Source organism: Podarcis liolepis (genome assembly GCF_965112155.1).
Source record: "Podarcis liolepis genome assembly, chromosome: 12".
NCBI classification, from domain to species: Eukaryota; Metazoa; Chordata; class Lepidosauria; order Squamata; family Lacertidae; genus Podarcis; species Podarcis liolepis.
In genome coordinates, this window is record NC_139563.1 from 54,118,389 (window position 1) to 54,133,777 (window position 15,389).

Below are 15,389 nucleotides of genomic sequence, written 5' to 3' on the forward strand. Positions count from 1 at the left end.
GCCTGGGGAGGCGTTGCCAAGGTGATCAGGCCAAGTAGGGGGAGGGACCACCCTGCCCACACAATAGGGGGAGGATCTTACCTGGGAATCGTCTGTTGGCTCCAGAGCTTCTCCCACCCTCCCCACCCTCAGTTAAGACTTCTTTTGCGGGTTAAACTTTTCTCCACCTTCGTGGGCGCTGCTACGTCAAGGTAGCTGTTGAAGGGCCGGAAAGGAATTCTCCTGCATTGGCAGGTTTTGCCTTCCCCGTAGCAAAACATCACAACTTTGGCGGTATCAGGCCTTGGGTGAAATCCTTTAGTCTAGCTTCCCTAAATGGGGGGGGGGGATGCAGCGGTGACCCACGCCCCCCTCCTCTTTGCGGCGGCGATACCAGGGTTCCCCGTTAAAGGGGTTCTTTGAGGGGAGGCTTTGGCCATACGCCAAGAGGTTGTCATTGCTCTCCCCTGCGACGGCGGCATAACGAGGGTGGGCTCTCTCTGCTTGAACATATGTTCTCCAGAGCCAGCCCCTCCCTCCCCACTGGATAACGCTGATGTTCCCCAGATCCCTGGTGGGGGACTGGGAGGGATAAATGCCCAATGCCTGAGCCAAGGTCTACCCACATCTGAAACATAATAAAGTTGTGGCCAATCTTAATCCCATAGCACGTTGTCTTGAGTCGTTATTCCACACGGGGGCTGCCCACGGTTTGGGGGACTCCGCCAGTCCACGCAAAAGGATCAAGAAATCTAAACAAAGGGTAGGTGGAGAATTTGGCATGAAGAAAGGAGAAAAGTCAAAGCCAGCCAGCCAGTCTTCCTCCTTGGGTAGAGCTATCACATTTTCATTTTCGGCTTTCAGATGTATGTCTAGAACACCGTGACTTCTGCAACCCTGTCCCCAAGACACCAAGACAAAGTGTGAACGTGTGTTTTGTGTACGCAGTAATGATATCAAGCACACCTGTTGAATGAGGACTTATCTTGAGTTCAGGAGTGTTATCTACTTATAACGAACACCTTGCTTAAATGAGCAAAATCACACACATGCAAAGAATAGGTTTTTGCCCTGAGGTAGTGGTACGTTTAGACTGCACCTGGATTCCTGTGTGGCTTCTGTGGTTTTTGCTCTTTGCTATTGATAAAGGGTCCTGAAAATAATCCTCCTTTAGCCGCTATTGTGGTGAGAATAGCAGGGTACTTTGAAGAGCTAAGGGGCACTCAATATATGAAGAATAACCTGGAAGCAAATTTGGTCATGGAAAAACGTACCTTCTTCCTATTTTAGGGATCGAGAATATATTCCATATCCGAAAATATCAAAACACCATGTCTGCTGGAGGAAAGAAATCTGTTTCTGCAACTAGAGGATGTAATTGATGAAACATAATGAAAAGAGAGTATGATGAAATTTCTCTTCATCCTTTTCCCTGGGATTGATGCTTTCTGTTGCTTTCCTGGGGGGACACTTGCAGAAGAACAATTATTTTATTTCAGGGCTGCTAGTGGGTGAGAGAGAAGCCTTATGTGAGAAAATACAATCTAAAAAATAAAATGAGCAATAAAATTACAACTTCAAATCATACAGCACCTGGCACAGTGCATTACTGTTGCTACAGCAGCAAGAAAAATAATTAAATGGACCATCAGCAATGTTCAAGTGGTCCATGGGGAAAGGAATTTGGGGAGCCACAGCCATAGAATATGCACTTTGGGGGGGGGGTACATGATTTGGCTGGAAAACTGCACTGCAAAATTCAGAGAAGTGCAAATTTCGAAAGGTGGCTGTGTTTCTGTCTACATATTGTGAATTTAGTAAGTTTGACTTTAAATGCAGACAGAATCCATTTTCTCCCCCATTCATGCCCACAGTGCTGTGGGAAACAAAACGTGGCAGCCATTAAGTACGGATTAGGGCCAAACTGACCCTTGACAGTGCCAGCAGCAGGGAAGCCCCCTCACTTGCAAGTACAACGGGGAGGGGCTGCTGGAGGCTTCAGAAATGCCACCGCCAGAAGATGTAGTCAAGACATCAGATAGGTGGGCCCACCGCCAGGGTGCAAGGACTCTAGCAAGATACCCAAGATGCTAATCCAGGTCTGCAGAAGAGGAAATAGAACAGTGGGGGCGGGTTTTGTTAAAAATAGGTCAATAAATGCCACAAGGCAATTTGGAGCAGAATATTTCCCCCCTCTTATCTAACGAGAACGTTACCATTTTCTGACACGTCCCCCCACAGATTTAAAAGAGCATTTAGGCAGAATATATAAAAAAGAGGTTTAAATCCCCAGAGAACCTCTTTTTTCTTTTTGCAGTGGTCGAAGGGTGTAATTAAACAGAATCCGAAGCAAAGGGCAGGCAGCCCAGATTAAGAGGCTGCTGTTTAAATTGCTTTCAGACGCCACTGTTATTAAAAACGAAATGCTTTCCACCTTCTTTGAGAGGCGAGGGGCAGACCTTCAATTCAATTGCCTTGAGCTCCCCAGCGCAGTGTAGAGTCGCTCAGATCTTTCGGAGTTTTGGAAACGGCGTAAGGCAGAGTTATTTATATATTTAAGGCATTTTTTTAGTGCCTTTAAGAAAAATGAATCACAGGCCTGCGTTACTCCTGCTGTGGGTTATATTATTATCACTCGCTGCTGTTGATGATACGGCCAACTTAAGTTTTGCTTCGCTGTTTTTCGCTTGTTGAAAGATGCATCAAGCCTTGAAGGGCTACATTTTTTAATAAGAAATAAATTGAAAAGAGAGAGAAAATTGGACTGTCAACCAGTTAAATAATGGCTGGTACCTTCTGCCATATGACTGTCTGGTTTCGTTAAATGTAAATTAAATTACATATTTCTTGTGCTGTATTTAGGTGCCTTATTGAGACATTGAAAAAAGCGTATGATAACTTACAATTTAATAAACAAATCCTACCATTCAGAAAAGGCCAGCTTCAATATTTGATTTTTTTTATTTTAATTTTTTAAAAAAGTAATACCAGAAGCAAAAGCTCTAAATCTAGTCCTTATGGCTGAGAAGAAATTTTATTTTTATTTATTGCACATATACACACATATATATTCATCTCCCAGGGCAGCTTACAAAAACTGAAAAACAGACACACACACAAACACACTATTTCAAAATCATTTTGAAAGCATAAAATTAACATGAAAGACAACAGGAGCTAATATATCAGAACAGTAAAACCTCTATAAGAGCAGAGTGGAAGAAAAATATTTGCGAGGTAAATATATTTAAAGGAATTTGTGTGTACTCCATGAGGAAGGGTGTGTTGGGAATCAGGTCAATAGGCAGTGAGATAACTGCCTCAGGCTGTGGATGCTACGTACAGGGTGTGTGTGTGTCTGTGTGTGTGTGTGTGTGAGAGAGAGAGAGAGAGAGAGAGAGAGAGAGAGCAAGCAAGCAAGCAAGCAAGCAGTGGCGTAGCGTGGGTTGTCAGCACCCGGGGCAAGGCAAGTAATTTGCGCCCCCTAACCCGTGGATTTGCTCCCCCTAACCCGTGGATTTGCGCCCCCTAACCCTAACCCCCAGATGTTGCGGCCGGTGCACCTGGCCCCCCTGCACCCCCCACGCTACGCCACAGAAAGAAAGAAAGAAAGAAAGAAAGAAAGAAAGAAAGAAAGAAAGAAAGAAAGAAAGAAAGAGGCGGCAACAGCAGCCATATTGGCAGGGGTGGCCTGTCCCATTTTGCCACCCAAAGTGAAAAGGGAAGATGCTACTTGGCCACTCATTGCTGCCCCTACCAAAGCCTCGCTTATTGTGGTTGCCTGACTGTGGCTTCCGCGTTCCGGCAAGATCTCAAGAAGCTGTGGCACAGAGGTGCCCCTTGGTTTCTGCCGCCTGAGACGGCTACTTCAATCTGCCTCATGGACAGGCTGGCGCTGCCTCGTGCCCATTCCTTCTGAGGTCCCACAACCATTTCTCTCTGTTGGATGCCAGAGCTGCGTGTGCCACATGGCCCATGCCTTGCACCCCTTCAGCCAGCTTGCTGCCATGCCGTCAATATTGAAGGAACATTCAACGGCTGGTCTGGCTATCTGGCTTCTATGCGTGGAAAATGTGGGGGACCAGAACAACGTCTTGTTACTTGCTTTTGGCAGCAAAACATCTCAGCCTGTCCTGGTTGGGAAGGCCTTGCGATGGGTGTGGAAAATGCCTTCAGCACACAAGCTGTTCTAGGGGGAAATATTAACTACTATAGGTAGATTTCCCAGCACCTGGCAGTGAAACACATTACTGTTCTCAGCGAGAGGTGAAGCTACAGGGATCAAGGCAGAGGGCCTTCTTGATAATAGCACCCACCCTGTGGAACGCCCTCCCATCAGATGTCAAGGAGATATGTAACCATACAACCTTTAGAAGACATCTGAAGACAGCTTTTTAAGGTTTTATTATGTTTTTATATAGGGACGCGGGTGGCGCTGTGGGTTAAACCACTGAGCCTTAGGCTTGCCGATCAGGTCAGCGGTTCGAATCCCCGCGACGGGGTGAGCTCCCGTTGCTCAGTCCCTGCTCCTGCCAACCTAGCAGTTCGGAAGCACTCAAAGTGCAAGTAGATAAATAGGTACCGCTCCGGCGGGAAGGTAAACGGCGTTTCTGTGTGCTGCTCTGTTTCGCCAGAAGCGGCTTAGTCATGCTGGCCACATGACCTGGAAAAATTGTCTGTGGACAAACGTCAGCTCCCTTGGCCAATAAAGCGAGATGAGCGCCACAACCCCAGAGTCGTTTGCGACTGGACTTTACTGTCAGGGGTCCCTTTACCTTTACCTTTATGTTATATATATATCAGAAGCCACCTAGAGTGGCTGGGGCAACCCAGCCAGATAGGCAAGGTACAAATAAATTATTATTATTATTACTTGTTCCTAAGTCATCCGGTGCTGTTCTTGCTCCCTTAGCAAACCTGCTTCCAGGGAAGCTTTTCCAACCTACCGTATTTTTCGCCCTATAGGACGCACTTTTTCCCCTCCAAAAATGAAGGGGAAATGTGTGTGCATCCTATGGGGTGAATGCAGGCTTTCGCTGAAGCCTGGAGAGTGAGGGGGGTCGGTGTGCACCGACCCCTCTCGCTCTCCAGGCTTCAGGAAGCTATCCGCAAACCGTGGGAGAGCTGCACGACTTCGCGCAGCTTTCCCACGGCTTGCAGATAGCAGCCTGTTCTGGGGGATGGGGTCGGGGGAAGCTTGGGGGAAGCTTTCCCGCCCCAGCCCCGCACCTGGGGGGGGGAAATAATTTTTTTCCCTTTATTTCCCCCCCAAAAAACTAGGTGCGTCCTATGGGCCAGTGCGTCCTATGGGGCGAAAAATACGGTAATTTGCCTTCAGCGTGCTACCATATTTTATGTATTTTCTAACATTTATATCCTGCCTTTCTTTCATCACAGAATCAAAGGTGGTGCAGGTGGGCACCGCCTTTGAATACCTTCAGCAAGGTAGTGCAGGGCCTCATGTACTTCAGCCTATACCCTTGGACCCTCCAAGGCATAATATAAGGGAAACTGTGTCATTCAGAATCATTTCCTTGCCGCTCGATTGCAATGCATGGTTTTCATCCACTTAATACATACCAGTTCTCTGTTCCATTTCAGCTCTGTAAGCAAATACTTTATCCTCTCCATGCCTTTTATCCTACATAGTGTAGTTGGGTGCATTCCTGACCTAATTTCAGATCCACTCAAATGTTCTGGGGTTTAAAAGTTCAACACGGACTTATGTATTTCTCTGCATACTCCCCTTTCTGTTCCCTTATCAAAGAGAAGGTTGGCATCAAGGAAGAAACTGTTATTAGAAATACGGATGGAGCGATCTGTCAGTTTCAGTTTCTCTGTTTCTTATTTCTCCAATCAAGTTCAATTTTTCACATTTGCACATCAGTTAAGTTTGGGGTTTTTAATGTCCTCGTGAAACACCATCAGCATTTTAGTACAAATTTCACCCAGTAGGCACATTTCTGCATGCAGTTTTCAGGGGTGGCCCGTCCTGTTTTCCCATCTGAAATGGGAATGTGCCACTTTCTGCCACCCTGCTGCCGTGTCCGACCCTGTAAAGACCCTCCCTCTGTAAAGACTGAGATAAAAAAGGATGATAAGAAACCATTCCTTGTCTTTATACTTTTATGGGCAACCAGCCGGGAGCTGCTGACAGCATCCTGACATCAGGCCACATCTCTTTCAACCTTTCCACTGAATCCAGTGAAGCTTAATTTTTATTTATGGCCAGGTGATTAGGATGCATGAAAGCAAATGTCTGATGAGAAGGCCGCAGTGTTTGATGTGCTGCTGCTGCATTGATTGAACCAGCTAATACCTGCTCCTAAACATATTGATGGGAAAATAAATCCTGCTGGTTTTAATTAGGCCAAACTTACTGCCATACATAGCCTGGCACCCCCGTTTCTGCCTTAACTCCTTCAGCCTTGATTTTTATGGCCTCTGTTTTGTCTGGGTTGTTTATATGTCATCAATATGCAGCGCAGTAAGTCACCAACTTAAAACTTCATTCTACTAAAGAGCTGCCTTTATCTAGCTTGCAGAGTGATGTTTTGCAAGTTCAACCATGTTGCATCAAATTCATGTATTACATGCTACAAGTGGAACCTATAACAGAAATGTGCAATGCTCAGGGTTCCAGCCAGCCATGCCTTCTTTCAGATAATCATGCCCCACTCCAGAATACTCCATTCCATTCCCTTCCATTATTTCTAATTCTCCCCTCCTTCAATGGTCAGCCAGAGTTTGGAGGCCACAATGAGCATGGTCAGTCCTCACTGGACTTTGGGGTTCCACTCAGTTTTCCCAAAAACTTTTTTTTTTGGGGGGGGGGGACTTCTGCAGACCTTGGGGCTCACCAAGCATACTAATCTATTTATTTTCTTTATTTTGCAATATTTATATACCTCTTGGTTGTGGTAAAAGCTCTATGCAGTCAATGCCTTTTCTCTTGTGCTTGGCTAGTGCCTATTTGGCTACATTCACCTCTGAACTTTGGAAACTGCGTAAAACAGAAATTGATTTATCTGTATAGTTTATATGGTGTTCTGTAATTACCTGTATTCTTTCCCCAATGTGCTGCTTTCAGAGCCTGACAGCTGTGTCCCCCTTGCAATGTGTCATCCATAGGAGCCCGTTTTCCATGAGGAAACTCCAGGAAAAGATGGGGTGGTCAAACCTTTCCCCTACCAGCTGCTTTCCCTTAGAAACTTACTCCTAAACTGCTCCCCCTCTGCATAGTCCCATATTGTTTACCTCAAAAATATTGATCTAGAATTAGCTGCAGGAAGGAAGCCACTGGTGGGGAAAACATATAGGGGCTGGGCTCCCTCTTGCTACTCTTTCAAAGATCCATTTTCTTCAAAATCAAGCTGCCTGCTTCTCAGGATGTTAATTATACGCAAAGAGGACATGCAGATTAACCCCCAGTCCTCTCCAGCTCCTTCTTACCTGAGGGAGTTGCCTGCCTACTAGTTTTGTACGGTTTTCAGATCATTCATGTCCGCATTCTGCAAGTATCACCCACCCACACCCGCCGAGGACAGAAGGAATCCCGCTCATAGTCACTCACATGAACATAATCCCTGTGCTGGTTACATAAAAGATTAAACAGATATTATATAAACTGGAAAATTAGACTGTTGGATCACTTTAAAGCTTTCAGCCTCCCGTTCTTTGGGGAATGAAGTGACAGAACAAAACTCAAGGTACTGTTTGCCAGTGGTGCAGCAATAAAACTGCCAGCACATTTGCAAAGCTAAACAGGGTCTGGTGAGGTTTCAGATTGGATGCAGGACCATGTCTTGAGATTTCCTGCACTGCAGGGGGTTGGACTAGATGGCCCTGGGATCCCTTCCAACCCCACAATTCTATGATTGTCCCTATTTTCAAAAAGGGGAAAAGAGAGGACCCAAATAATTACCGCCCAGTCAGTCTGACATCAATAGCAGGGAAGATTCTGGAGCAGATCATTAAGCAAACAGTCTGTGAGCACCTAGAAAGGAATGCTGTGATCACCAATAGTCAGCATGGATTTCTGAAAAATAAGTCATGTCAGACTAACCTGATCTCGTTTTTTGACAGAATTACAAGCCTGGTAGATGAAAGGAACTCAGTGCATGTAGCCTACCTTGATTTCAGCAAGGCATTTGACAAGGTGCCCCATGATATTCTTGTAAAGAAGCTGGTAAAATGCGGTCTTGACTATGCTACCACTCAGTGGATTTGTAACTGGCTGACTGACCGAACCCAAAGGGTGCTCATCAATGGTTCCTCTTCATCCTGGAGAAGAGTGACTAGTGGGGTGCCACAGGGTTCTGTCTTGGGCCCGGTCTTATTCAACATCTTTATCAACGACTTGGATGATGGACTCAAGGGCATCCTGATCAAATTTGCAGATGACACCAAACTGGGAGGGGTGGCTAACACCCCAGAGGACAGGATCACACTTCAAAACGACCTTGACAGATTAGAGAACTGGGCAAAAACAAACAAGATGAATTTTAACAGGGAGAAATGTAAAGTATTGCACTTGGGCAAAAAAAATTGAGAGGCACAAATACAAGATGGGTGACACCCGGCTTGAGAGCAGTACATGTGAAAAGGATCTAGGAGTCTTGGCTGACCACAAACTTGACATGAGCCAACAGTGTGACGTGGCAGCTAAAAAAGCCAATGCAATTCTGGGCTGCATCAATAGGAGTATAGCATCTAGATCAAGGGAAGTAATAGTGCCACTGTATTCTGCTCTGGTCAGACCTCACCTGGAGTACTGTGTCCAGTTCTGGGCACCACAGTTCAAGAAGGACACTGACAAACTGGAACGTGTCCAGAGGAGGGCAACCAAAATGGTCAAAGGCCTGGAAACGATGCCTTATGAGGAACGGCTAAGGGAGCTGGGCATGTTTAGCCTGGAGAAGAGGAGGTTAAGGGGTGATATGATAGCCATGTTCAAATATATAAAAGGATGTCACATAGAGGAGGGAGAAAGGTTGTTTTCTGCTGCTCCAGAGAAGCGGACACGGAGCAATGGATCCAAACTACAAGAAAGAAGATTCCACCTAAACATTAGGAAGAACTTCCTGACAGTAAGAGCTGTTTGACAGTGGAATTTGCTGCCAAGGAGTGTGGTGGAGTCTCCTGCTTTGGAGGTCTTTAAGCAGAGGCTTGACAACCATATGTCAGGAGTGCTCTGATGGTGTTTCCTGCTTGGCAGGGGGTTGGACTCGATGGCCCTTGTGGTCTCTTCCAACTCTATGATTCTATGATTCAGTTATGCACCTGGATGATGTCAGACTAATCTCATGGTCACATTTTCTGCAGGCAAATGAGTGCCTGAAATAACATTATCCCAATTGGTGCAAACACAGCATAGCAATTGAGAGTATGCACTGCAAGTCTCACCTCAGCCATGAATGAATTGCTATACTAGTTCCTGTGGGAGCCAGTGATGTCAGGGTGTGTGGCACAAATTCACTTAGCCCCCTGGGAATGGGGAGTAAACAATGGGTGTTGATTAAATGGGGAGCAGACAATGGTGGGTGAGTCAACTGGGTTTCCTGAGGGGGGAGTCCTGTTTACACACTCTGAGTAATGCTATGGTTAGTAATGCCTTTGGGGTGGGGGGTGGGGGGTGGGGGAAGCTAACTTTTACTTTATAATAAATAAAAATAAATTTTTATTTATATCCCACCCTCCCTAGCAGAAGCCGGGCTCAGGGCAGCTAACAACAATAAAATAACAGGACCTTCTAAAATCATTTCATTATGAAATTAATTCAAATCAAATTAATGGCAACCATTGGGCTAGAGTTCTGTGAAGATTGCCAAAGGAGGGGGTCAGACTGTGCCTTGGCCAAAGGCCTGGTGGAACAGCTCTGTCTTGCAGGCCCTGCGGAAAGATGTCAAGTCCCGCAGGGCCATAGTCTCTTGTGACAGAGTGTTCCACCAGATCGGAGCCACAGCCGAAAAAGCCCTGGCTCTGGTTGAGGCCAGCCAACCTCTCTGTGGCCTGGGACCTCCAAGATGTTTTTGTTTGAAGACTGTAAGTTCCTTTGTGGGACATACCAGGAGAGGCAGTCCAATAGGTATGAGGGTCCTAGGCCGTATAGGGCTTTAAAGGTTAAAACCAGCACCTTAAACCTGATCCTGTACTCCACCGGGAGCCAGTGCAGCTGGTATAGCACCGGGTGAATGTGATCTCGCAGCGAGGACCCCGTAAGGAGTCTCGCTGCAGCATTCTGCACCTGCTGGAGTTTCTGGGTCAGTCTCAAGGGCAGCCCCACGTAGAGCGAGTTACAACAATCCAGTCTGCAGGTGACCGTCACGTGGATTACAGTGGTTAGGTCAGGGTGAGAGAGGTAAGGAGCCAACTGCTTAGCTTGGCGGAGATGAAAAAATGTCGCCTTTGTTATAGCTGCAATCTGCGCCTCCATGGAAAGGGAGGTGTCAAAGATTACACCCAAACTCTTAACGGACGGCGCTGGCACTAATTGCGCCCCCGCAAGAGATGGGAGTTGCCCCCCCAATCTCATATCGTCCCGACCCAGCCAAAGGACCTCTGTCTTCGAAGGATTTAACTTCAACTGGCTCCCACATAACCATCCAGCCACAGCTTCCAAACATCTGGTCAGTGTGTCTGGGGCCGAGTCAGGATGGCCATCCATCAACAGATAGAGTTGGGTGTCATCAGCATACTGATGGCAACCCAGCCCAAAACTCCGGACAAGCTGGGCGAGGGGGCGCATAAAGATGTTGAAAAGCATTGGGGAGAGTATCGCACCCTGAGGCACTCCACACACCAAGGAGTGGCGCGATGACAATTCCCCCCCAAGCTCCACCCTCTGTCCCCGACCAGAGAGAAACGAGCGCAGCCATTGAAGGACTGTGCCCTGGATCCCCATGTCGGCAAGGCGGTGGTCCAGGAGTTCGTGATCGACCATGTCAAAGGCTGCTGACAGGTCTAGAAGAATCAGCAGCCCCGACCCGCCTTGATCCAGCTGCCCTTTTACTTCATCACCATACATTTTGCTTTCTCCATTCCACATTCCTGGAATAGGCTCCCTTTCTCTATTAAGTCATCCCCACCCCCACCCTTCTTCATAAAGTCCCAACTCAAGATCCATGTCTCCAGGAATCACTCAAATATCTTTGCACCAAGTCACATCAGACATTGGCTCTTGTAATCTGCCAGCTACAGGTGCGTGTAATCCACCCATTCATGAGAGATCCTTAACTGGAGAAAGTGATGTAAAAAGAAGCAGTCGGGGGGGGGGGGCGGGCGGGGTGTTTGCCTGACTTGCGCAAATACCTTTTGTTAACCTTCCATTTCATTCAGATATAGAAGTCTGACCAGGAAAACAAAAGCACCAAAAGGATGGCAAAACCAGTTTTAACTGCACCTGTCTGGGTAGAGTAAGAAAAGACGATACAACTGCGTGGGTGAGTTACCCCATTCACGGTGATGCCTAGGTTACGATTCAGAGACTTTAGTGCCGATTTAATTACATGGCAGGGATGCGGGTGGCGCTGTGGGTTAAACCACAGAGCCTAGGACTTGCCGATCAGAAGGTCAGAGGTTCGAATCCCCGTGAAGGGTGAGCTCCCATTGCTCGGTCCCTGCTCCTGCCAACCTAGCAGTTTGAAAGCATTAATAACAGATGTGCTTGCTTAATAACAGATGTGCTTGCTGGGGCTGATGAAAATTGCAGTTCAGCAACATCTGGAGTGCCAAAGACTCCCTACCCATGATCAGGAAGAAACAATAATATAGTCGTACCTTGGTTGCCAAACACCTTGGAACTTGTACGTTTCAGCTCCCGAACGATCAAAAACCAGAAGTGAGTGTTCCGGTTTTCAAACGATTTTTGGAAGCCGAACGTCTGGCACAGCTTCCACGACTTTCTATTGGCTGCAGGAGCTTCCTGAAACCAATCAGAAGCTGCACTTTGGTTTCCAAACGTTTTGGAAGTCGAATGGACTTCTGGAACGGATTCCGTTTGACTTCCAAGGTATGACTGTACTGGACTAAAGTTGACAATTCTAGAATAAGCTTTGGAGTTACCCAGAAAACATGAATTGAGCAAGCACTTAAGAAGAAAAGTTGTTGTGACATAAAGCTTTCAAGCAATTGGTGTTGAAACACGTTTTCGAGCCAGGAAGAATTTTTTATTATATTTTTATCCTGTCCTTCGTCCCAAGAGCTCAAAATGACTTACAAGTCCCGACCCTCCTCCCCAGTACAGTGGCAGACCTACATTTGGGGGCCCCTGAAGCTTGAACTGTCATGGGGGCCCCTGAACAACCGGCAACGAGGTCTGGCTAACCCCTGTTACACTCTTGAATAGAGTTGTTCCACAGCAGATTGCCACACCTTTACAAAATCTGTGCTACTGACTCTCAAACTTTGGGATTGTTGAAATATATACAAAATAAAAATCTATTTGAGTCATGTGACTCTAACTGGGTCTACTTGACCCAAAATCTTTAAGCAATGTGAACTAAAGTCGGTTCTGGGGCCCCTCTGGGATTAGGGACGATCCGCTCCTGTCCCAGAATTTTCTCCTCATTGCCACCCTGTAGCATACAGAGAGCCTGAGTCTCTGAGCTTCCACATTTAATGCTGCAAAGGATGGCAGATATGTAAACTCTGCTAACTGGATGTTAATCTCACTCAAGTGTGTAAGAGGAAGGATAATTAATAAACAGTATCCTACCCTACCCATCCCAACAGAGATTTCGTGGGGCAACCCAGCCAGATGGGCGGGGTATAAATAATAAAATTATTGAGGATTAAACCTTTCAACTTAAAGGCTGTTTCACAGGTTTTGAAAATGGACAGATTCGCCTGTTCCTACCCCCATATATTGCAAAATTGGCCCAACAGCATGAATTAGGATTATGCACACCACGCCAGAGATTTAAAAAAAATGCTAGTGTGTAACTTCTGAAACTTTCTGAAGAAATTAAAACCCTTTTTCATATTGGAAATTATTTCCTGGCCAAGTGCAAGCAATTGAATGGTAATTTTAACCTACTGCATTTTAATGCGTTATCCATTCAGAAATGGAAACATGTGCCACAAACCTTTATCGTCTGCTATATGGGGTTTTCCACCCATCGGAGAGAACTATAGTGACATTATTTTCCAAATTCTTCTTCTTGTGTTTTTTTAAAAAATGTTCTGAGTGATCTGGAAGACTGTTTTACAGCACACAAGGTTCTAAGGGGCAGCAATCTTTCCAGCAGAAGCCTTTTATCAACAAAGTACTTACTAACTGAAGTGATGTTCAGGGAAGTCAATAAGGCTCATCAGATCTGTAAGGTTAAGCATGTGAATTAGGTCTTCAGCCAACAAAACACTTACAGGCCTGATCGATTTTGCCCATCTCTCTAGTTTCCAGCATGCGCAGGTTTGAATTATTTAGCAGTTCCTCAGCTTGAAGCTGATAGAAGATTGTTTGGGTACCTTCCATTTAACTAAAATTATCTCTCCAAAGCAGCTTCACAAAGAGCAGATTCCATATTGAAAATGGCCCGAGTGTAGTCTGTGCCGTCTTCCTGTAGTGAGTTAGACGCAGTGTTCCCCAACCTTGAGCCTCCAGCTGTTTTTGGACTACAATTCCCATTATCCTTGACCACTGGTCTTGCTAGCGAGGGATGATGGGAGTTGTAGTCCAAAAACAGCTGGAGGCCCAAGGTTGGGGAACACTGAGTTAGAGCACCCCATACTAACTATATTTGGAACTGGGATGCGGGTGGTTCTGTGATCTAAACCACTGAGACTCTTGGGCTTGCCAATCATAAGGTCGGCAGTTTGAATCCCCGCGACGGGGTGAGCTCCCGTTGCTCTGTCCCAGCTTTTGCCAACCTAGCAGTTCGAAAGCATGCCAGTGCAAGTAGATAAATAGGTACCACTGTGGTGGGAAGGTAAACGGCGTTTCCATGCACTCTGGCACTCGTCGTGGTTTCCGGTTGCGCCAGAAGCGGTTTAGTCATGCTGGCCACATGACCTGGAAAGCTGTCTGTGGACAAACGCTGACTCCCTCGGCCTGAAAGCGAGATGAGCGCTGCAGCCCCATAGTCGCCTTTGACTGGACTTCACCTTCCAGTGGTCCTTTACCTTCACCTTTTACCTATATTTGGAATTCACCTGTGAGTCACACAGTATAATCTAAAACAATCCTGGGGCTTTCCAGGACATTGAACGAGTTTGATCTCTGCTCCCTTGGAATCCACCTGGCTTAAAAATAAAAAAAAACAAACTGTGAGTGTGAAGACAGGGCTTTGGGTAACGCTGTTATGAAAAACAGCAGTAATGTGTGATAACTGTGTGGTGCAGTTTCACTATTAATGAAACAACACAGGCTAATAGGAAGATAAATAATATAAAAAGTATAAAACATTTTGTGCTCTCCAGAGAGCTTCAGCAATAAGTGATGCATTATGCAAGCATTGTATGTACAGTCACCTGTTGCATCGTTGCTGCATTACTAGTTTCTGTTATCGCAACCGTGATGATGCCACAGTGTGTGTGTAGTTTAAGATACTAACAATGATAATTGTATAATGTACAATTGCAATGAAGATTATGCTTAGAAGTATGGTTAAAAAAAATCTTACTCACCCAGTGCCATACAAAAACAAAGAAATGCACAGTTCATTCCACAGCTGATCACAATCTTGGGGCCAAATTACACCATGCTTATTGCTTTTATTGAGTACCTGAAGTCCATTGGACTGTTAGGGTGTGCAAACACTGCTCAGCGTGAATGAGTGACCCATAGAGTCCACCTTGAAGCTGTGTCTTTTACTGTCTAATGAAGGATTTCACATTTCTTACTAACCATCAAAATGCCTATCATTATTAGGGCTGCCATATGGGATTCGTCCTTCGGAAATGGTGTCCGGGCGTAATTTCCAGAAAGCGGCAAAAATGTCCAGGGAAACCCAGGCGTGTGGCAACCCATATCGGAGATGTGGGGTTTGGGGCAATTTTCTGAAAAAATAGGTAAGAAACTTCATTTCTTTTGGATATTTTGCAACTTTTCTGGAGTTTCACTCTTTGAAATGTGGCAACCCTAATTATTATACTAGGTGGAATGTGTGTGGAGGAAGACTCTGTGTCCTAAGGAAGGGGCACAACATCTCTTAATGGTGCCCTCCTTGGTGGGGCCACCCAAGATCAGAAGAGGCGTCATTGTTCCCAAGTGTGGAACCAAATGGATCCCAATCACTTATAGGGGAGAAGGCAAAGGGCTGAACCTATAGGGCCAAGTTGAGGTCAAGGCTACACCTGCTACTTCCCCTGGCTACTCCAATGTCTGAGCCATGCGCCAAGGTTGCCCGTTCCAGGGTGAAAATAAAAAGTGGAAGTCAGCATTTTCCCAGCAAGTCTGGTTCAGCCCAGAG